At 40.9% G+C, this 25,084-nt stretch overlaps 1 protein-coding gene across 2 annotated transcripts in view; it reads right to left on the minus strand.

Moving 5' to 3' along the window:
* The window catches only part of Zfp945 (zinc finger protein 945), a 52,512-nt gene that overhangs the window by 20,616 nt on the left and 6,812 nt on the right, over positions 1–25,084 (minus strand). The gene's annotated exons all lie outside the window — the stretch shown is intronic.

Below are 25,084 nucleotides of genomic sequence, written 5' to 3' on the forward strand. Positions count from 1 at the left end.
TCTGCCAAAACCATAATTTTTTTTCAAAAAATAATTGTCATAAGATCTAGTTACAGCAATTTTAATCATCAACTACAAAGGGTTTACAGTCATACCAAGATAAAATGTATCTTTCTAATTAATTCATCCAATCAATGTGGATCTGTTTTCTTTGTCACATGCACATCTTTGGTTGAGAATATTGATCATGTAAAATCCACATCAATGTATTGATAGAATATTAACATTCAGGCCACACATGTCTTTAAATGGACAAGTGTTCATGTGCTGTTCTAAGCCAGTGTGATTCTCCATCTCTCAAATGTTGTTGACTTTTTAACACAGTTATAGGTACTCTTAAATGTATGTATCTGCATGAGAGCAGACCCACCTGGATATTGGTAAAAGAGTGGAGTATTAGTTCCTGAGACCATAAGAATATTCATTTCATCATGGCTTTAGCAAGGGTCAATTTACCTCCACAGAATCTCAACCCACAGGTTGAAAACAACAGGTGAAGTAGCTGATTATCAGCAAGAGAAATAGGATCTGTCTTCTCTGAATGGTGTTCCATGAGAAGGTCAGTGGAAGTCACAGGAACAACACATAACTTGGCAGATAGCAGTGAAGACATGAAAATGAAATTGCAGCAAACGTAAAAGCTCCCAGGGAATACAGCACATCCAGCCAACTTCCATCAGAGTGTATGCATGACCTTCAGGATCTTTGAAACTCAACTGCAAACCACAGCACTGGAGTGTGACAATGATTATGTCGTTCAATGTGTTTGGTTTCAATGCATTTGATATATGAACAGTATAGAAGAGTTTGCTGGATGTGACTTAGGAGAAAATTAAGATGCAGCAAATAATTGAATTTCTTTTACTACGCAGATGCCTAATCCAGTTTGCTGATCATGAGTTATTTAGAGTGCCAACATGACCTTTCTACATCATGCCTGACAGATCAGTGAGGAGGTGTGACATCTGGAGGCCTGTGGTTATATCTTAGAATGAGAAAACTGTGGCATTTAATACAATTCACTTTCCTCTCATGGCAGACTTCTCTGTTGATGGGATGCTGGATAATAGCACTTCTCTGTACTCTTCCACACTTACCGGGGATCCTCATAAAAGTCACTGGTATGTATCTAATTATATATATATATATCAGCATGATGAAACTTCTTTTGCCACGATACATTGTGCACAAGACGTTCTCTACCTCTGGACTCCATAAATATAAACAACTTTATTATACAGAGGAATCACCTAACTGTTCCAGTGTTGACATGAGGTGTCAGCATATTTAGGATCCATATCACACTAGAAGTGACATGTCTATGTTCTTTCCTGTACTGTTATCTTGAATCCTTAAGGAAAACATCCAGATTAGTTCTAGGGTCTTGTTTTAAAAGTCAGGGTTATTTCTTTGAATTTTACTGGGAGGTGTATTTTTGCCTGCATATATGTCTGTACACTTGATGCACTCAAAGACTACAGCCTAAGAGGAGCAACAAATACACTGGAACATGAGCTCTGGAAGGATGCAAATTCCCTGGGCAGTGACAGAAAATTGAACCTGGAAACTGCAACAGCAACAAATGTCCTTAACTGTTGAGCCACATCTTCTGCCCTTTAATTGTGTTTTAATTTGCTACTTTGCAGATATAAATAGATGATGGGTGAGACAGAATTCATAGAGCACCAAGGAAAGTTTCTTGGAGTGTGTGAATGAGTGCCAGCTCAGGAAAGACGATCACACAGAAATGGGGTGACAAAGACACATTGGCAGCAAGAGGTTTTTTCTGGCTGTGAAAGATTTCCCAATATTTATGTGCCTGAGGACTTACAAAGCTGAACACAACTCAATCTGAAATAGGATATAGAAAGATATTAGTCACACCATGTAGAAATTAATACAATTCGAGACTTAAATATAATTCAATTATTCAACAGAGCAGAACTGGTTCTGTGCAAAGATTAAAATCCTGACAAAGCATTGGGCACTTAGTGGAAACTAAAAGAGTGAGCTTATATGAATTAGAACTAGAGACAAAGAGAAGACACTACACTATAAGACAATGATGGGGCACTGGGCAGATCCTATCTAGGTTCAGATTCTGTGGGCTACAGTCCCCATCTGCCAGGCAAGGCAAACTCAATGGTGTCATGGTGGCAAGACTATTTTGTGGGTAACAGAAGGCATTCTGGTACAATCCGAGGCCAGTTACAATGGGGAGAAAATACATTGGTTACACTGGAAACCTGGCCAAAACCAACAATAAGAAACGTCACAGGTCCTAGAAAGGAATCCTCTACTGACATTGGCTTCATGTACAAATGGTCTGCATACCCCTGTAGCTGGGTGCAGCTTTCAGTCTGGGTTAAAGTAACATGGTTTTGAATAGGAAACAGTGATTTTAGAGACTGAAAATTATCAATTTCTGAGAACAACTGACTATTCACTGTAAACTGTATAAAGGGAAATCCATTATTACCACATGTAATATTATTCTCAGTGAAAATTTCCAAAATCATTAGTGAAATAAGATTATGGCAAAACCAATTTCTTCTTTACACTGTCACTTGAGATGCACCTCACCCTTTGCTCAATCCCTCTAACATTTTTTGCTACAGTCTCCTCTGTCATACCACTTAGGGCTCTTAGCTGATTCACCATTGAGCAGATCTGGCTGAGCAGGGGTAAGCCTGCACATGGAAAGAAGATTCTTCAGAAAGCACCTGGAACTTTTCCAGAATAAAATGAAAGATGCTAAAACGTGCCAAAATGGTAAACATGAAGGAAAGAGGAAATATCATGAAAAATGTCCTTCTCTCTGAATATTTCACTTTCTTTTCTGATATTTGAGGCTCATTTAACCACAGTTCACACACATGTAGAGTCATTTTTCCCAAGAACCCTGAGGAAGAATGAAGAACACTGAACAAAACCTATTCTGACCCATAGAAACCAGACTGCTGCACATGGACACTGGGGAAAATTTCTAGAGCAAAACACCAATGGCTTATGCTCTAAGATCAAGAATCGAAAAATGGGACCTCATAAAACTGCAAATCTTCTGTAAGGCAAAGGACACTGTCATTAGGACAAAACGGCAACCAACAGATTGGGCAAAGATCTTTACCAATCCTACATCTGATAGAGGGTTAATATCCAATATATACAAAGAACTCAAGAAGTTAGACTCCAGAGACCCAAATAACCCTATTAAAAATGAGTACAGAGCTAAACAAAACATTCTAAGCTGAGGATTATCTAATGGCCAAAAAGCACCTAAAGAAATGTTCAACATCCTTAGTCATCATGAAATGCAAATCAAAACAACCCTGAGATTCCACATCACACCAGTCAGAATGGCTAAGATAAAAAACTCAGGTGACAATAGATCCTGGCGAGAATGGGGAGAAAGAGGAACAGTCCTCCATTGCTGGTGGCATTGCAAACTGGTACAATAACTCTGGAAATCAGTCTGGAGGTTCCTCAGAAAATTGGACATTACACTACCTGAGGACCCAGATATACCTCTCCTGGGCATATACCCAAAAGATGCTCGAACATACACACAGGCACATGTTCCACTATGTTCATAGCAGCCTTATTTATAATAGCCAGAAGCTGGAAAGAACCCAGATGCCTTCAACTGAGGAATGAATTAAAAAAATGTGGTACATCTATACAATAGAGTACTACTCAGCTATCAAAAACAATGACTTCATGAAATTCATAGGCAAATGGATGAAACTAGAAAATATCATCCTGAGTGAGGTAACTCAATCACAGAAAAAACACACTTGGGATGCACTCATTGATAAGTGGATATGAGCCCAAAAGCTGAAATCACCCAAGACGTAATCCACAGACCACAGTCAGTTCAAGAAGGATGACCAAAATGCAGATGCTCCCACTCTTTCTTAAAAGGGGGAAAATATCAATAGTAGAGAATATGGAATCAAAGTTTAGAGAAACAACTAGAGGAATGGCCGTTCAGAGCCCACCACACATGTGGCACATATATATATACAGTCACCAAAACTAGATAAGATTGAAGAAGCTAAAAAATGCATGCTGAAAGGGGCCGAATATAGATGTTTCCTGAGAGACACATCCAGTGCATGTCCAATACAGATGTCAATGGTAGCAGCAAACCACTGAACTGAGAACGGGACCCACTTGGAGGGAATTAGAGGAAGTATTGAAAGAGTTAAAGGAGCTTGCAACCCCATAAGGAAAACAATTCCACCAACCAGAGATTCCAGGGACCAAACCGCTACCTAAAGACTACACATGGACTGACCCAGGGCTCCAACTGCATTTGTAGCAGAGAATAACCTTGATGGGGCACCAGTGGAAGGGGAAGTCCTTGGTTCTGCCAAGGTTGGACCCTCAGTGCAGGGGAATATGGAGGGGCAGTAAGGGGGATATATGAGGGGAATACTCATATGAGGGAGGGGGAGGGAGGGAAGAGGAGGAGATGAGGATTTATGGGCAGGAAATTGGGAAGGGGAATAACATTTGAAATGGCAGTAGTGAAAGGTATCCTGGCTCCTCGTAGAGATAAGGATGAAACCCCAGTGACTCTAAGGGACAGTATGTGTTTCCCTAAACTCCCAGGAGGCCAGGCCCCTCTCACACAGCTACAGCCCCCTGTAGAGAGGCTGGTGGCCAGCAGTCATGTAGGTAGAAGCAGGAACAACCCCTCCCACATGTAGATGACACATTCCCAAGCTCTCAGGCCAAGCCAATAGGAAGTACCTTTTGTCAGATCCTGACCCACTCCCAAACTATATATAAGAATCCTATCCAGAAGGATTAAAAGGGTGCAAGAACTATTCCTCATGAGATAGATTCTGTCATAAGATTCTGTCATAAGAGCTTTAACACTGCTGCTCGGAGAAGAAGATATCTGCTCTCCTGAAATTTCCACCAGAAGCTTTCCTGGACACCTCACTGGCTTGCCAGCCTACTGCTGGCTTAGCCCAGCCTAGGATGTCTTATGCAGAGACAGAGGTGGAGCACCTGCTGCAGCTGAAGTGATTCCCCCTTCCTGATTGAATTCTCTTCCTTTTATCTGAACCCTGGCACCTGGTCAGGCCAGAGATCTCTGTGGAAAGCTTCCAGTATGAAGGCAAACATCTGGCGACTACATTGGGCTCAAAGAGCAATACAACTGCAGGAGAATAGATACTGCCTGAAGGTGAGCATTCCTCCACCTCTCTGGAGACAAGCAACTTAACTTTTTTTGGTGTGCTTTCATTCAGGGCCACCCCATGGATTTGGACAAACTGAAGGGGGAACTGAAGCCTCTGGCCTCTGGTGTTGGCAGACTGTCCTTCTAGCCCCTGTCTAAATCCCAACAGCCCACAATTGCCATTGGCAAAGACTCTCTATCTAACTTCTCCTTAAAGCAAAAAGCATACCTAGTAACACAGCAGCCACTTAAAAGTCACAGGGCACCTGACAGTTCTTATCTGTGGGAAGGCTTAGCATTTTGGATCTCTGTGGAATACCCCAAAGTTGATAGACCAAGAGAATATTCCCATTGGGCAAAGTATTTCTCCTCTTCTCTGTCATGTGCAATTCATCATCAAAAATCAGTCAATACTCATGGGCATAAAGGAATTGTTTGATCATGATGACAATATTATACACTACTAAGTTTCTGAATTAATCATGGAACACAAATGAAAGGAGCCTAATATTTCTCAAAAGACACATATTAAAAAGATGCTTTTCATAAAATGTTCGTTGTCCTTTGACACTTTTGTTGTATTCTATGAAATCTGAGCTTCATTCTCACATAGCTTACACACATGCACAGTAACTGAAAAGGAAACCTGAAGATGAGCACAAATTCTGGGTGTAGTGACTCACGTTAATCCTTTCTCTCTGGAGGCAGGGGCAGACCTGTTCCTGCACATTCATGGCCAGCATAGTCCACATAGTGAGTTCCAGTGGGACAAGTCATGTAGGAAAGGTTATGGCAAACAAGTGAATTTTCTGCAGATGGCCCACTAGACTGCCTGGCTGCAATGGGTGTGCTCTGAGAAGCATGGACCCCAGAGATTTTGTCGCAGAATTGCTTGCCACTGGTGATGTTACTTTCCTGCCAATATTACATAGCCTAATGATTCTTGGGCATCACCACACAATATTGAAAAGTTTTTTGCGCCAGACCCGGTGAGAGAGAGACCCAACCGCCTGGTCAGGTGGGCACTCCTGAGGCTGCAGAGCGGAAGAGACCACCAACACTGCTCACCCCTGCCAACATCCCTGGCCCAAGAGGAAAGTGTATAAGGCCTCTGGGCTCCCGTGGGGGAGGGCCCAGGAGCAGCAGGACACCTGCCAGAGACACCCGCCGGACCCTGAAGGAAACAGACCAGATAAACAGTTCTCTGCACCCAAATCCCGTGGGAGGGAGAGCTAAACCTTCAGAGAGGCAGACAAGCCTGGGAAACCAGAAGAGACTGCTCCCTGCACACACATCTCGGACGCCAGAGGAAAAAGCCAAAGACCATCTGGAACCCTGGTGCACTGAAGCTCCCGGAAGGGGCGGCACAGGTCTTCCTGGTTGCTGCCGCTGCAGAGAGCCCCTGGGCAGCACCCCACGAGCGAACCTGAGCCTCGGGACCACAGGTAAGACCAACTTTTCTGCTGCAAGAAAGCTGCCTGGTGAACTCAAGACACAGGCCCACAGGAACAGCTGAAGACCTGTAGAGAGGAAAAACTACACGCCCGAAAGCAGAACACTCTGTCCCCATAACTGGCTGAAAGAAAACAGGAAAACAGGTCTACAGCACTCCTGACACACAGGCTTATAGGACAGTCTAGCCACTGTCAGAAATAGCAGAACAAAGTAACACTAGAGATAATCTGATGGCGAGAGGCAAGCGCAGGAACCCAAGCAACAGAAACCAAGACTACATGCCATCATCGGAGCCCAATTCTCCCACCAAAACAAACATGGAATATCCAAACACACCAGAAAAGCAAGATCTAGTTTCAAAATCATATTTGATCATGATGCTGGAGGACTTCAAGAAAGACATGAACACACTTAGGGAAACACAGGAAAACATTAATAAACAAGTAGAAGCCTACAGAGAGGAATCGCAAAAATCCCTGAAAGAATTCCAGGAAAACACAATCAAACAGTTGAAGGAATTAAAAATGGAAATAGAAGCAATCAAGAAAGAACACATGGAAACAACCCTGGATATAGAAAACCAAAAGAAGAGAGAAGGAGCTGTAGATACAAGCTTCACCAACAGAATACAAGAGATGGAAGAGAGAATCTCAGGAGCAGAAGATTCCATAGAAATCATTGACTCAACTGTCAAAGATAATGTAAAGCGGAAAAAGCTACTGGTCCAAAACATACAGGAAATCCAGGACTCAATGAGAAGATCAAACCTAAGGATAATAGGTATAGAAGAGAGTGAAGACTACCAGCTCAAAGGACCAGTAAATATCTTCAACAAAATCATAGAAGAAAACTTCCCTAACCTAAAAAAAGAGATACCCATAGACATACAAGAAGCCTACAGAACTCCAAACAGATTGGACCAGAAAAGAAACACCTCCCGTCACATAATTGTCAAAACACCAAACGCACAAAATAAAGAAAGAATATTAAAAGCAGTAAGGGAAAAAGGTCAAGTAACTTATAAAGGGAGACCTATCAGAATCACACCAGACTTCTCGCCAGAAACTATGAAGGCCAGAAGATCCTGGACTGATGTTATACAGACCCTAAGAGAACACAAATGCCAGCCCAGGTTACTGTATCCAGCAAAACTCTCAATTAACATTGATGGAGAAACCAAGACATTCCATGACAAAACCAAATTTACACAATATCTTTCTACAAATCCAGCACTACAAAGGATAATAAATGGTAAAGCCCAACATAAGGAGGCAAGCTATACCCTGGAAGAAGCAAGAAACTAATCGTCTTGGCAACAAAACAAAGAGAATGAAAGCACACAAACATAACCTCACATCCAAATATGAATATAACGGGAAGCAATAATCACTATTCCTTAATATCTCTCAACATCAATGGCCTCAACTCCCCAATAAAAAGACATAGATTAACAAACTGGATACGCAACGAGGACCCTGCATTCTGCTGCCTACAGGAAACACACCTCAGAGACAAAGACAGACACTACCTCAGAGTGAAAGGCTGGAAAACAACTTTCCAAGCAAATGGTCAGAAGAAGCAAGCTGGAGTAGCCATTCTAATATCAAATAAAATCAATTTCCAACTAAAAGTCATCAAAAAAGATAAGGAAGGACACTTCATATTCATCAAAGGAAAAATCAACCAAGATGAACTCTCAATCCTAAATATCTATGCCCCAAATACAAGGGCACCTACATACGTAAAAGAAACCTTACTAAAGCTCAAAACACACATTGCACCTCACACAATAATAGTGGGAGATTTCAACACCCCACTCTCATCAATGGACAGATCATGGAAACAGAAATTAAACAGTGATGTAGACAGACTAAGAGAAGTCACGAGCCAAATGGACTTAACGGATATTTATAGAACATTCTATCCTAAAGCAAAAGGATATACCTTCTTCTCAGCTCCTCATGGTACTTTCTCCAAAATTGACCATATAATTGGTCAAAAAACGGGCCTCAACAGGTACAGAAAGATAGAAATAATCCCATGCGTGCTATCGGACCACCACGGCCTAAAACTGGTCTTCAATAACAATAAGGGAAGAATGCCCACATATACGTCGAAATTGAACAATGCTCTACTCAATGATAACCTGGTCAAGGAAGAAATAAAGAAAGAAATTAAAAACTTTTTAGAATTTAATGAAAATGAAGATACAACATACTCAAACTTATGGGACACAATGAAAGCTGTGCTAAGAGGAAAACTCATAGCGCTGAGTGCCTGCAGAAAGAAACAGGAAAGAGCATATGTCAGCAGCTTGACAGCACACCTAAAAGCTCTAGAACAAAAAGAAGCAAATACACCCAGGAGGAGTAGAAGGCAGGAAATAATCAAACTCAGAGCTGAAATCAACCAAGTAGAAACAAAAAGGACCATAGAAAGAATCAACAGAACCAAAAGTTGGTTCTTTGAGAAAATCAACAAGATAGATAAACCCTTAGCCAGACTAACGAGAGGACACAGAGAGTGTGTCCAAATTAACAAAATCAGAAATGAAAAGGGAGACATAACTACAGATTCGGAGGAAATTCAAAAAATCATCAGATCTTACTATAAAAACCTATATTCAACAAAATTTGAAAATCTTCAGGAAATGGACAATTTCCTAGACAGATACCAGGTATCGAGGTTAAATCAGGAACAGATAAACCAGTTAAACAACCCCATAACTCCTAAGGAAATAGAAGCAGTCATTAAAGGTCTCCCAACCAAAAAGAGCCCAGGTCCAGACGGGTTTAGTGCAGAATTCTATCAAACCTTCATAGAAGACCTCATACCAATATTATCCAAACTATTCCACAAAATTGAAACAGATGGAGCCCTACCGAATTCCTTCTACGAAGCCACAATTACTCTTATACCTAAACCACACAAAGACACAACAAGGAAAGAGAACTTCAGACCAATTTCCCTTATGAATATCGACGCAAAAATACTCAATAAAATTCTGGCAAACCGAATTCAAGAGCACATCAAAACAATCATCCACCATGATCAAGTAGGCTTCATCCCAGGCATGCAGGGATGGTTTAATATACGGAAAACCATCAACGTGATTCATCATATAAACAAACTGAAAGAACAGAACCACATGATCATTTCATTAGATGCTGAGAAAGCATTTGACAAAATTCAACACCCCTTCATGATAAAAGTCCTGGAAAGAATAGGAATTCAAGGCCCATACCTAAACATAGTAAAAGCCATATACAGCAAACCAGTTGCTAACATTAAACTAAATGGAGAGAAACTTGAAGCAATCCCACTAAAATCAGGTACTAGACAAGGCTGCCCACTCTCTCCCTACTTATTCAATATAGTTCTTGAAGTTCTAGCCAGAGCAATCAGACAACAAAAGGAGATCAAAGGGATACAGATCGGAAAAGAAGAGGTCAAAATATCACTATTTGCAGATGATATGATAGTATATTTAAGTGATCCCAAAAGTTCCACCAGAGAACTACTAAAGCTGATAAACAACTTCAGCAAAGTGGCTGGGTATAAAATTAACTCAAATAAATCAGTTGCCTTCCTCTATACAAAAGAGAAACAAGCCGAGAAAGAAATTAGGGAAACGACACCCTTCATAATAGACCCAAATAATATAAAGTACCTCGGTGTGACTTTAACCAAGCAAGTAAAAGATCTGTACAATAAGAACTTCAAGACACTGAGGAAAGAAATTGAAGAAGACCTCAGAAGATGGAAAGATCTCCCATGCTCATGGATTGGCAGGATTAATATAGTAAAAATGGCCATTTTACCAAAAGCAATCTACAGATTCAATGCAATCCCCATCAAAATACCAATCCAATTCTTCAAAGAGTTAGACAGAACAATTTGCAAATTCATCTGGAATAACAAAAAACCCAGGATAGCTAAAGCTATCCTCAACAATAAAAGGACTTCAGGGGGAATCACTATCCCTGAACTCAAGCAGTATTACAGAGCAATAGTGATAAAAACTGCATGGTATTGGTACAGAGACAGACAGATAGACCAATGGAATAGAATTGAAGACCCAGAAATGAACCCACACACCCATGGTCACTTGATTTTTGACAAAGGAGCCAAAACCATCCAATGGAAAAAGGACAGCATTCTCAGCAAATAGTGCTGGTTCAACTGGAGGGCAACATGTAGAAGAATGCAGATCGATCCATGCTTATCACCCTGTACAAAGCTTAAGTCGAAGTGCATCAAGGACCTCCACATCAAACCAGACACACTCAAACTAATAGAAGAAAAACTAGGGAAGCATCTGGAACACATGGGCACTGGAAAAAATTTCCTGAACAAAACACCAATGGCTCATGCTCTAAGATCATGAATCGACAAATGGGATCTCATAAAACTGCAAAGCTTCTGTAAGGCAAAGGACACTGTGGTTAGGACAAAACGGCAACCAACAGATTGGGAAAAGATCTTTACCAATCCTACAACATAGAGGCCTTATATCCAAAATATACAAAGAACTCAAGAAGTTAGACCGCAGGGAAACAAATAACCCTATTAAAAAATGGGGTTCAGAGCTAAACAAAGAATTCACAGCTGAGGAATGCCGAATGGCTGAGAAACACCTAAAGAAATGTTCAACATCTTTAGTCATAAGGGAAATGCAAATCAAAACAACCCTGAGATTTCACCTCACACCAGTGCGATTGGCTAAGATCAAAAACTCAGGTGACAGCAGATGCTGGCGAGGATGTGGAGAAAGAGGAACACTCCTCCATTGTTGGTGGGATTGCAGACTGGTAAAACCATTCTGGAAATCAGTCTGGAGGTTCCTCAGAAAATTGGACATTGAACTGCCTGAGGATCCAGCTATACCTCTCTTGGGCATATACCCAAAAGATGCCTCAACATATAAAAGAGACACGTGCTCCACTATGTTCATCGCAGCCTTATTTATAATAGCCAGAAAATGGAAAGAACCCAGATGCCCTTCAACAGAGGAATGGATACAGAAAATGTGGTACATCTACACAATGGAATATTACTCAGCTATCAAAAACAACGAGTTTATGAAATTCGTAGGCAAATGGTTGGAACTGGAAAATATCATCCTGAGTGAGCTAACCCAATCACAGAAAGACATACATGGTATGCACTCATTGATAAGTGGCTATTAGCCCAAATGCTTGAATTACCCTAGATCCCTAGAACAAACGAAACTCAAGACGGATGATCAAAATGTGAATGCTTCACTCCTTCTTTAAATGAGGAAAAAGAATACCCTTGGCAGGGAAGGGAGAGGCAAAGATTAAAACAGAGACTGAAGGAACACCCATTCAGAGCCTGCCCCACATGTGGCCCATACATATACAGCCACCCAATTAGACAAGATGGATGAAGCAAAGAAGTGCAGACCGACAGGAGCCGGATGTAGATTGCTCCTGAGAGACACAGCCAGAATACAGCAAATATAGAGGCGAATGCCAGCAGCAAACCACTGAGCTGAGAATAGGTCCCCCGTTGAAGGAATCAGAGAAAGAACTGGAAGAGCTTGAAGGGGCTCGAGACCCCAAAAGTACAACAATGCCAAGCAACCAGAGCTTCCAGGGACTAAGCCACTACCTAAAGACTATACATGGACTGACCCTGGACTCTGACCCCATAGGTAGCAATGAATATCCTAGTAAGAGCACCAGTGGAAGGGGAAGCCCTGGGTCCTGCTAAGACTGAACCCCCAGTGAACTAGTCTATGGGGGGAGGGCGGCAATGGGGGGAGGGTTGGGAGGGGAACACCCATAAGGAAGGGGAGGGGGGAGGGGGATGTTTGCCCGGAAACCGGGAAAGGGAATAACACTCGAAATGTATATAAGAAATACTCAAGTTAATTAAAAAAAAAAAAAAAAGAAAAGTTTTTTGCATTTGAAAATGTACTTTCATGTAATAATGCTGTTTTTCAATTTTTATAGAACTCCTGAACTAATTCATATTTTTAATCCCCCTGAAAAATAAAAAGTTGCAGAGTTGTGTGTCATAAGAATGCAAATTGCACTAGGAAAAAAAAGAGATGAAACAAATTAATGCCCAAAAGCTCCACAGACCACAGGAAGCCCAAGAAGAAGGTTGACCAAAATGCGGATGTTCCCACTCCTTCTTAAAAGGGGAAAAAAACTATCCATAGGAGGGGATATGGAAGCAAAGTTAAGAGAAACAACTCAAGAAATGGCCATTCAGAGCCTGCCCCACATGTGGCTCATATATATACAGCCACCAAAACTAGATAAGATTGATGAAACTAAAAAAATGCATGCTGAAAGAGACCAGATACATATCTCTCCTGAGAGACACATCCAGAGCATGTCCAGTACAGAGGTCAATGTTAGCAGTAAACCACTGAACTGAGAATAGGACCCCCTTGGGGGGAGTTAGAGGAAATACTGATAGAGGTAAAGGAGATTGCAACCCCATAAAAACAACAATGCCAACCAACAAGAGCTTCCAGGGACTAAACAACTACCAAAAGACTATATATGACCTGACCCAGGGCTCCAAGTGCATCTGTAGCAGAGAATAGCCTTGTTGGGAACCAGTGGAAGGGGAAGCCCTTGGTCCTGCTAAGGTTGGACCGCCAATGCAGGGGAATATGGGGGGTAATAAGGAGGATGTATAGGGGTAATACCTGTATGGGGGAGGAGGAGGGGAGGGAATGGGGGCTCATGGACAGAAAACCGGGAAGGGGAATAACATTTAAAATGTAAGTAAATAAATATGTCTAATAAAAAATTAATCTAAAAAAATAAATTTAAATCTCAAAAAACAAAACAAAACAAAACAAAACAAAAAAATCCAACCATTCATTCTAGGTCAGGTCAAAGGACGAGGCCACAGTTGTGCACCATGATAAAGCAAGTTCCTATGCAACTGTTGCTTTGAACTTATAATGAGCATATAAAATGAAATATTTCTTGGATCTTATTATCAACATCTTGGTATACTCTCTTTTTTTTGTAACATTTTATCTGTGAGGTAATTTTATAAAGAATTTTTGTCTAAGAAGCTATGAAAGGTCTGAGACAGAAATAAGCATGGCTTTTGGGTTCTATTCCATCCACCAAATGTGTATTATGTCAGTCAGTCAGTCAGTCTGTCTGTCTGTCTGTCTGTACTTAGGTATAGGTATATGCATATAAGTATGCATATGCACTTGTGAAATTTATGAAACAGGTGGTAATTCCAAGTTAATTGTGTACATAATTGTGTCTGTGTGTGTTTGTGTGTGTGCATATGCATGACTTTCTATCCCTTTATTGCTGGTCTCTTAAGAGTTAAAAGATTTCAGAGTTTCTTGACAGGGATTCTTGCTCACCCCAAGGAGTTAGTTTCTTTTTGTAATCTGCTACTGCTATCAGTAAGAGTTAATTGTCAGAAGAGAAACTTAGTTGCCAGAAGATATAAGCCCTTGCCAGGATCTAGTAGTTTTTGTCCCCCACCCCCATATTCCTGACCCTCCTGAGGCCACACCTAATCCATTTCCCCAGTTTACTTGTGAAAGTCAAAGCTGGTTTTTGACATTCTGGAACAGAATGGGCTGTGTAAATGGGAACTTTTCATTTTTCTCTTTAATTTTTTACAACATAATGTGTATACATCACAGATGAATAATTAATGGAAGGCATTATGTAGTAAATGTTACTAATTATAGCCATATCCATGAAGCTTGCAAAGGACATGTAGTAATCCAATAGCAGTTGATTTTTATGTGATTTATAACTAAAACTTTTTTAGCACTACCTTTCAGAGTCTAGATATCATTTTATTGAATAAGTTAGTGTAGTGGAAAGGAAGAGTTAATTTAAATGACATATGCTTTGTTGTACCCAAAATAGAAAAGAAAACACTGTTTGAAACATCAATACATAAATACAATGCAAGATTATGTTTGAGAGAAAATTCTGGCAAGCAGAAGATAAATGTTAAAAATAAACTGAGATGAGTCTCAGATTATAAATCTCAATCTTGCCCACACCCGCGGATCCTGGCCCGCAGCAGCTCTCTGCTCCCAAACCCCGTGGGAGAGAGACCTCACCGCCTGGTCAGGTGGGCACTCCTGAGGCTGCAGAGCGGAGGAGACCACCAACACTGCCCACCCCTGCCCACATCCCTGGCCCAAGAGGAAACTGTATAAGGCCTCTGGGTTCCCGTAGGGGAGGGCCCAGGAGCGGCAGGACCCCTGCGCCTGAGACACCGCCGGAACCTGAAGGAAACAGAACGGTAAACAGTTCTCTGCACCCAAGTCCCGTGGGAGGGAGAGCTAAACCTACAGAGAGGCAGACACGCCTCGGAAACCAGAAGAGACTGCACTCTGCGCACATCCAGACGCCAGAGGAAAACACCAAACGCCATCTGGAACCCTGGTGCACGGAGGCTCCCGGAAAGAGCGACGTAGATCTTCTCGGTTGCTGCCGCCACGGAGAGGACTTAGGCAGTAACCCACGAGCACACTTGAGCCTCGGAACCTCAGGTAGGACCAACTTTTCCCCTGCAAGTGACCTGCCTGGTGAACTCAAGACACAGCCTCACAGGAACAGCTGAAGACCTGTAGAGAGGAAAAACTACACGCCCGAAAGAAGAACACTCTGTCCCCATAACTGGCTGAAAGAAAACAGGAAAACAGGTCTACAGCACTCCTGACACACAGGCTTATAGGACAGTCTAGCCACTGTCAGAAATAGCAGAACAAAGTAACACTAGAGATAATCTGATGGCGAGAGGCAAGCGCAGGAACCCAAGCAACAGAAACCAAGACTACATGGCATCATCGGAGCCCAAGTCTCCCACCAAAATAAACATGGAATATCCAAACACACCAGAAAAGCAAGATCTAGTTTCAAAATCATATTTAGTCATGATGCTGGAGGACTTCAAGAAAGACGTGAAGAACTCCCTTAGAGAACAAGTAGAAGCCTACAGAGAGGAATCGCAAAAATGCCTGAAAGAATTCCAGGAAAACATAAATAAACAAGTAGAAACCCATAGAGAGGAGACACAAAAATCCCTGAAAGAATTCCAGGAAAACACATTCAAACAGTTGAAGGAATTAAAAATGGAAATAGAAGCAATCAAGAAAGAACACATGGAAACAACCCTGGATATAGAAAACCAAAAGAAGAGGCAAGGAGCTGTAGATAGAAGCTTCACCAACAGAATACAAGAGATGGAAGAGAGAATCTCAGGAGCAGAAGATTCCATAGAAATCATTGACTCAACTGTCAAAGATAATGTAAAGCAGAAAAAGCTACTGGTCCAAAACATACAGGAAATCCAGGACTCAATGAGAAGATCGGACATAAGGATAATAGGTATAGAAGAGAGTGAAGACTCCCAGCTCAAAGGACTAGTAAATATCTTCAACAAAATCATAGAAGAAAACTTCCCTAACCTAAAAAAAGAGATACCCATAGGCATACAAGAAGCCTACAGAACTCCAAATAGATTGGACCAGAAAAGAAACACCTCCCGTCACATAATAGTCAAAACACCAAACGCACAAAATAAAGAAAGAATCTTAAAAGCAGTAAGGGAAAAAGGTCAAGTAACATATAAAGGCAGACCTATCAGAATCACACCAGACTTTTCACCAGAAACTATGAAGGCCAGAAGATCCTGGACAGATGTCATACAGACCCTAAGAGAACACAAGTGCCAGCCCAGGTTACTGTATCCTGCAAAACTCTCAATTAACATAGATGGAGAAACCAAGATATTCCATGACAAAACCAAATTTACACAATATCTTTCTACAAATCCAGCACTGCAAAGGATAATAAAGGGTAAACCCAACATAAGGAGGCAAGCTATACCCTGGAAGAAGCAAGAAACTAATCGTCTTGGCAACAAAACAAAGAGAAGAAAAGCACACAAACATAACCTCACATCCAAATATGAATATAACAGGAAGCAATAATCACTATTCCTTAATATCTCTCAACATCAATGGCCTCAACTCCCCAATAAAAAGACATAGATTAACAAACTGGATACGCAACAAGGACCCTGCATTCTGCTGCCTACAGGAAACACACCTCAGAGACAAAGACAGACACTACCTCAGAGTGAAAGGCTGGAAAACAACTTTCCAAGCAAATGGTCAGAAGAAGCAAGCTGGAGTAGCCATTCTACTATCAAATAAAATCAATTTTCAATTAAATGTCATCAAAAAAGATAAGGAAGGACACTTCATATTCATCAAAGGAAAAATCCACCAAGATGAACTCTCAATCCTAAATATCTATGCCCCAAATACAAGGGCACCTACATACGTAAAAGAAACCTTACTAAAGCTCAAAACACACATTGCACCTCACACAATAATAGTGGGAGATTTCAACACCCCACTCTCATCAATGGATAGATCATGGAAACAGAAATTACACAGAGACGTAGACAGACTAAGAGAAGTCATGAGCCAAATGGACTTAAAAGATATTTAAAGAACATTCTATCCTAAAGCAAAAGGATATACCTTCTTCTCAGCTCCTCATGGTACTTTCTCCAAAATTGACCATATAGTTGGTCAAAAAATGGGCCTCAACAGGTACAGAAAGATAGAAATAATCCCATGCATGCTATCAGACCACCACGGCCTAAAACTGGTCTTCAATAACAATAAGGGAAGAATGCCCACATATACGTGGAAATTGAACAATGCTCTACTCAATGATAACCTAGTCCAGGAAGAAATAAAGAAAGAAATTAAATACTTTTCAGAATTTAATGAAAATGAAGGTACAACATACCCAAACTTATGGGACACAATGAAAGCTGTGCTAAGAGGAAAACTCATTGCGCTGTGTGCCTGCAGAAGGAAACAGGAAAGAGCATATGTCAGCAGCTTGACAGCACACCTAAAAGCTCTAGAGCAAAAAGAAGCAAATACACCCAGGAGGAGTAGAAGGCAGGAAATAATCAAACTCAGAGCTGAAATCAACCAAGTAGAAACAAAAAGGACCATAGAAAGAATCAAGAGAACCAAAAGTTGGTTCTTTGAGAAAATCAACAAGATAGATAAACCCTTAGCCAGACTAACGAGTGGACCCAGAGAGTGTGTCCAAATTAACAAAATCAGAAATGAAAAGGGAGACATAACTACAGAATCAGAGGAAATTCAAAAACTCATCAGATCTTACTATAAAAGCCTATATTCAACAAAACTTGAAAATCTACAGGAAATGGACAATTTCCTAGACAAATATCAGGTACCGAAGTTAAATCAGGAACAGATAAACCAGTTAAACGACCCCATAACTCCTAAGGAAATAGAAGCAGTCATTAAAGGTCTCCCAACCAAAAAGAGCCCAGGTCCAGATGGGTTTAGTGCAGAATTCTATCAAACCTTCATAGAAGACCTCATACCAATATTATCCAAACTATTCCACAAAAGTGAAACAGATGGATCACTCCCGAATTCCTTCTATGAAGCCACAATCACTCTTATACCTAAACCACACAAAGACCCAACAAAGAAAGAGAACTTCAGACCAATTTCCCTTATGAATATCGACGCAAAAATACTCAATAAAATTCTGGCAAACCGAATCCAAGAGCACATCAAAACAATCATCCACCATGATCAAGTAGGCTTCATCCCAGGCATGCAGGGATGGTTTAATATACGGAAAACCATCAATGTAATCCATTATATAAACAAACTGAAAGAACAAAACCACATGATCATTTCATTAGATGCTGAGAAAGCATTTGACAAAATTCAACACCCCTTCATTATAAAAGTCCTGGAAAGAATAGGAATTCAAGGCCCATACCTAAACATAGTAAAATCCATATACAACAAACCAGTTGCCAACATTAAACTAAATGGAGAGAAACTTGAAGCAATCCCACTAAAATCAGGGACTAGACAAGGCTGCCCACTATCTCCCTACTTATTCAATATAGTTCTTGAAGTTCTAGCCAGAGCAATCAGACAACAAAAGGAGGTCAAGGGGATACAGATCGGAAAAGAAGAAGTCAAAATATCACTATTTGCAGATGATATGATAGTTTATTTAAGTGATCCCAAAAGTTCCACCAGAGAACTGCTAAAGCTGATAAACAACTTCAGCAAAGTGGCTGGGTATAAAATTAACTCAAATAAATCAGTAGCCTTCCTCTACACAAAAGAGAAACAAGCCGAGAAAGAAATTAGGGAAACGGCACCCTTCATAATAGACCCAAATAATATAAAGTACCTCAGTGTGACTTTAACCAAGCAAGTAAAAGATCTGTACAATAAGAACTTCAAGACACTAAAGAAAGAAATTGAAGAAGACCTCAGAAGATGGAAAGATCTCCCATGCTCATGGATTGGCAGGATTAATATAGTAAAAATGGCCATTTTACCAAAAGTGATCTACAGATTCAATGCAATCCCCATCAAAATACCAATCCAATTCTTCAAAGAGTTAGACAGAACAATTTGCAAATTCATCTGGAATAACAAAAAACCCAGGATAGCTAAAACTATCCTCAACAATAAAAGGACTCCAGGGGGAATCACTATCCCTGAACTCAAGCAGTATTACAGAGCAATAGTGATAAAAACTGCATGGTATTGGTACAGAGACAGACAGATAGACCAATGGAATAGAATTGAAGACCCAGAAATGAACCCACACACCTATGGTCACTTGATTTTTGACAAAGGAGCCAAAACCATCCAATGGAAAAAAGATAGCATTTTCAGCAAATGGTGCTGGTTCAACTGGAGGTTAACATGTAGAAGAATGCAGATTGATCCATGCTTATCACCCTGTACAAAGCTTAAGTCCAAGTGGATCAAGGACCTCCACATCAAACCTGATACACTCAAACTAATAGAAGAAAAACTAGGGAAGCATCTGGAACACATGGGCACTGGAAAAAATTTCCTGAACAAAACACCAATGGCTTATGCTCTAAGATCAAGAATGGACAAATGGGATCTCATAAAACTGCAAAGCTTCTGTAAGGCAAAGGACACTGTGGTTAGGACAAATCGGCAACCAACAGATTGGGAAAAGATCTTTACCAATCCTACAACATAGAGGCCTTATATCCAAAATATACAAAGAACTCAAGAAGTTAGACCGCAGGGAAACAAATAACCCTATTAAAAAATGGGGTTCAGAGCTAAACAAAAATTCACAGCTGAGGAATGCCGAATGGCTGAGAAACACCTAAAGAAATGTTCAACATCTTTAGTCATAAGGGAAATGCAAATCAAAACAACCCTGAGATTTCACCTCACACCAGTGAGAATGGCTAAGATCAAAAACTCAGGTGACAGCAGATGCTGGCGAGGATGTGGAGAAAGAGGAACACTCCTCCATTGTTGGTGGGATTGCAGATTGGTACAACCATTCTGGAAATCAGTCTGGAGGTTCCTCAGAAAACTGGACATTGAACTGCCTGAGGATCCAGCTATACCTCTCTTGGGCATATACCCAAAAGATGCCCCAACATATAAAAAAGACACGTGTTCCACTATGTTCATCGCAGCCTTATTTATAATAGCCAGAAGCTGGAAAGAACCCAGATGCCCTTCAACAGAGGAACGGATACAGAAAATGTGGTACATCTACACAATGGAATATTACTCAGCTGTCAAAAAAAATGACTTTATGAAAGTCGTAGGCAAATGGTTGGAACTGGAAAATATCATCCTGAGTGAGCTAACCCAATCACAGAAAGACATACATGGTATGCACTCATTGATAAGTGGCTATTAGCCCAAATGCTTGAATTACCCTAGATCCCTAGAACAAACGAAACTCAAGACGGATGATCAAAATGTGAATGCTTCACTCCTTCTTTAAATGAGGAAAAAGAATACCCTTGGCAGGGAAGGGAGAGGCAAAGATTAAAACAGAGACTGAAGGAACACCCATTCAGAGCCTGCCCCACATGTGGCCCATACATATACAGCCACCCAATTAGACAAGATGGATGAAGCAAAGAAGTGCAGACCGACAGGAGCCGGATGTAGATCGCTCCTGAGAGACACAGCCAGAATACAGCAAATATAGAGGCGAATGCCAGCAGCAAACCACTGAACTGAGAATAGGACCCCCGTTGAAGGAATCAGAGAAAGAAGTGGAAGAGCTTGAAGGGGCTCGAGACCCCAAAAGTACAACAATGCCAAGCAACCAGAGCTTCCAGGGACTAAGCCACTACCTAAAGACTATACATGGACTGACCCTGGACTCTGACCCCATAGGTAGCAATGAATATCCTAGTAAGAGCACCAGTGGAAGGGGAAGCCCTGGGTCCTGCTAAGACTGAACCCCCAGTGAACTAGTCTATGAGGGGAGGGCGGCAATGGGGGGAGGGTTGGGAGGGGAACACCCATAAGGAAGGGGAGGGGGGAGGGGGATGTTTGCCCGGAAACCGGGAAAGGGAATAACACTAGAAATGTATATAAGAAATACTCAAGTTAATAAAAAAAAAAAATCAAAAAAAAATGTGAATGCTTCACTCCTTCTCTAAAAGGGGAACAAGAATACCCTTGGCAGGGAAGAGAGAGGCAAAGATTAAAACAGAGACTGAAGGAACTCTCATTCAGGCCCCACATGTGGCCCATACTTATACAGCCACCCAATTAGACAAGATGGATGAAGCAAAGAAGTGCAGACCGACAGGAGCCGGATGTAGATCGCTCCTGAAAGACACAGCCAGAATACAGCAAATACAGAGGCGAATGCCAGCAGCAAACCACTGAACTGAGAATAGGACCCCCGTTGAAGGAATCAGAGAAAGAACTGGAAGAGCTTGAAGGGGCTCGAGACCCCATATGTACAACAATGCCAAGCAACCAGAGCTTCCAGGGACTAAGCCACTACCTAAAGACTATACATGGACTGACCCTGGACTCTGACCTCATAGGTAGCAATGAATATCCTAGTAAGAGCACCAGTGGAAGGGGAAGCCCTGGGTCCTGCTAAGACTGAACCCGCAGTGAACTAGACTGTTGGGGGGAGGGCGGCAATGGGGGGAGGGTTGGGAGGGGAATACCCATCAGGAAGGGGAGGGGGGAGGGGGATGTCTGCCCGGAAACCAAAGAATTATTATTAAGTATTAAATAAATTAAAAAAAACTGAAAAAAATCTGATGTACAAGAAACATTAAAATGGAGGGGAGATCAAAACAGCTCAAATAAAAAAAAAATAAATCTCAATCTTCCTAAAACTGTAAGATATCCACAGAAAAATGTGTGTCATCAATATGAGCAGCAGAAACTGCTCACAATTCTGCTCCATTTCTGCATGTCTACCAGCCCTACAGCTCCTGTGATGCAGACAGTTTTAGGGCCACAGATTTATAGTAATTACCTCTGCACTGATGAGTGGTGACTTTCCCAAGACATTCCACATGGCTCCTACAGCTGTGGAGAGTGTCCCGAAAGTTACAAGTCTGTTCCCTCCATCCCACAGAATGAGAGAGAATACTGGAGATCCCTCAGGAGAGGTCTTTTTTCAATCCCTCAAAGGCCTTGGGGCTTCCCCAAGTCCAAACTACAATGACTGTGTTTAAAGTTATATTTCAGCTTTACCTCTCTCCAGGCCAATCAATTCCTCTAACCCTAACCCAAATTTTTCATTATACATCCCAACTTATCTCTCCCACTCTGTCTTAGGCAGACGTTCACATAGTTGTCAAGATGCTCTGGACCTGCTTGTCACAGTCCCAGCTACCCCACAAGCATGCTACCTGCCTAGAACAAGCTGGATCTAGTAGGATGCTGTACCCCAGTACCTGGCCTCCAATCCTAGATTCTTACTTAGCCTTTAAGTATAACATCTCACATTGAGATGACAGTCTCCTGACCTAAAACCCCACAGCAAAAGACAACTGACTGGCTGGATGCAAAACAAATGACAAACATTGGTAGAATATCCCCACTCTAAATCAGTAATATAATCCTAGTGCTTTCTATATAATGCAATTGGAATGAAATTCAAGATACATAACATAAAACATAATTTGAAGACTAAGGAGGCTAAAGGACATAAAGATGAAGTAAGGACCTGAATTCAAGGAGGACAGGAATAAACTTATTGGAGGGTAATTGAACACCAGTAAATGGCTGAGGAAAATGAGAAAATGAAAACAATGCAAGATGTGAACAGAGGTAGAAATCTAAGGAATACTCAACCTGAAATGAAACGAGAAATAAAGAACTCTGTAAGCCTGATGGTAACTCCACCATGATATAGAACATAGAAGACAAACATCAGAGTTCCAATACAAGCCTAGAGGACTTAACCAAAAAAATCATAGACGAAACAACTGAACAAAATTCTTGATGCATACTTGCAGCAATATTTAAAAAGTGTAATCGAAGCGCGACACAGTAGGTAGGTCTTTCATCCTACCTCTCAGGACAGAGAGGCAAGCAGGTCTATGTGGATTGGAAGCAAGCCGGGTCTCCATATCAGCTAATGGTACAGTCAGGTCTACAGAGTGAGAGAGACTCTTTCAGAAATAAACAGAAAACCCAAATAAGAAATTAAAGATATGTTTTCTACAGTGACATTAAAAGCCTCTAAACTGTGTCTTCTGGACAATAATAGCATGGATATTAAAAGACTGATTATGTTGGTTTAAATGAGAATGTTTCCCATTGGCTTAAGTATTTGAAGTTAACTTTCCATCTGGTCACAGTGTTTTAGGAAATTTAGTTATTGCAACATTATTGAATAAAGGATGACACTGGGGCTAGACTCTGAGAAAAAATATCCAGAATCCATTTAGTTTTCTCTTTCCCTCCTTACTTAGCTGTGGGGACATAGCCTCTCAGCTTTCTATCTCACCAACATGGCTACTTGCTGTTAGGCTGTTAGGCCTCCCTACTATGATGGATTCTTATCCTTTGGAAGCATTCCCCAAAGTAACCTCATTCTTCAACAAGTTGGTTATGTTGCTTTATGAAAGCAGCAAACAAACAAACAAAAAACTTAAAACACTTATAGCAAACCATTTTCTGATTGGATTCAAGGTCCCCTTTCAGAAAGAGAATTCATGTCATGTTCTGAAACTTAATCATGACCAGTTAGCAACATAGGTCATGAGTACTAGGGAGCCTGTGGGGCAGTGGACCTTGCCAGGTCTGAATCCCCAGAAACTCAGGGTACACACCTGAGAAGGCAGGTGGTTCCCTGTTTCCGGTCAGGAAACTATTAAGAAACAGCAGGAGAGGTGCTGGAGAGATAGCTTAGTGGGTAAGAGCACTGACTGCTCTTCCAGAGGTCCTGAATTCAATTCCCAGCAACCACATGGTGGCTCACAACCATCTGTAATGGGATCCTATGTCCTCTTGATCATGTGTCTGAAAACAGGTAAAATGTACTCATATACATGACATAAATAAATCTTAAAAGAAAAGAGAAATCAATGGGAAGGGCACATACAGTTTAATATTCTGCAGAGATACTAAACAATTCCTATCAAAGTCTATTGTCTTAGTATCAGAAAATGGGAAAACTGATCAGAAAAGGAAAAGAATATAAAGGAACAACTGAAGGTTTCAAAGTAAAAAGATTATGAAACAAACATTATGCAGAATTTTCCTAATTTCACAGTATGCTTATATGTAGTAATGATATTTATATAATATTGATATGAACCCCAAAAATGACACAAATGGAATAAGGATGTCATCATACACACATACAAATAAACTATATTTTGTTCTAGTAATACTACATAGGAAGTCAGTAATGTATACAACAGGTTAATCATGAAGTGATTTACAGTAGAATAGTCCAGAACCATTTCTATAGGACCAGAATGTAGAAAAATACAATCTCATGTCTCTTTTATTTTTATTGCTTTTAAAATCTTTAGTATGTTTTCATTTTAGCTTATGCGTAGTAGTGCTCTGCATCATGTATATATGTGCTCGCTTTGTGCATGGTTCCTGCTGAGATCCAAAGAAGGTATTGAATCTCCTGGAACTGAAGGCACATGTAGTTTCCAGACATCCTGGGGATGCTAACAACTGCACACAAGTCCCTTTAAGACAAGCAAGTACTATTCAACACTGGGGCATCTCTGCAATGCTCCTCCCATCCCATTTCCACTATCCCTGGAACTGCTCACTAAACTTACCTCAATTCCTCCAAAAGATACATGGTCCTTTCGCTACAGTTTTTCTCTCTACCTTACAGAATTCTGTTTTGGTTCACAGAGGAGCATGTTTGGCTTATCAGTTAGACAACCATATAAGAAAAGTATTCTTCAGAATTAATTAGAATTTCTAATACATTACAGTGCCAGTAGAGAAAGAGGAATCTACAAATGAATCTCCAATGGCTGTACAGTGGAAGAATATTGAAAATGTCTGTAAGCATTTTCAGTTAGCACTGACTTGAGTTCCACCACTTCCAATTACAG

The sequence above is a fragment of the Rattus norvegicus genome, chromosome 1 (assembly GCF_036323735.1).
Source record: "Rattus norvegicus strain BN/NHsdMcwi chromosome 1, GRCr8, whole genome shotgun sequence".
In the NCBI taxonomy this organism is placed as follows: domain Eukaryota; kingdom Metazoa; phylum Chordata; class Mammalia; order Rodentia; family Muridae; genus Rattus; species Rattus norvegicus.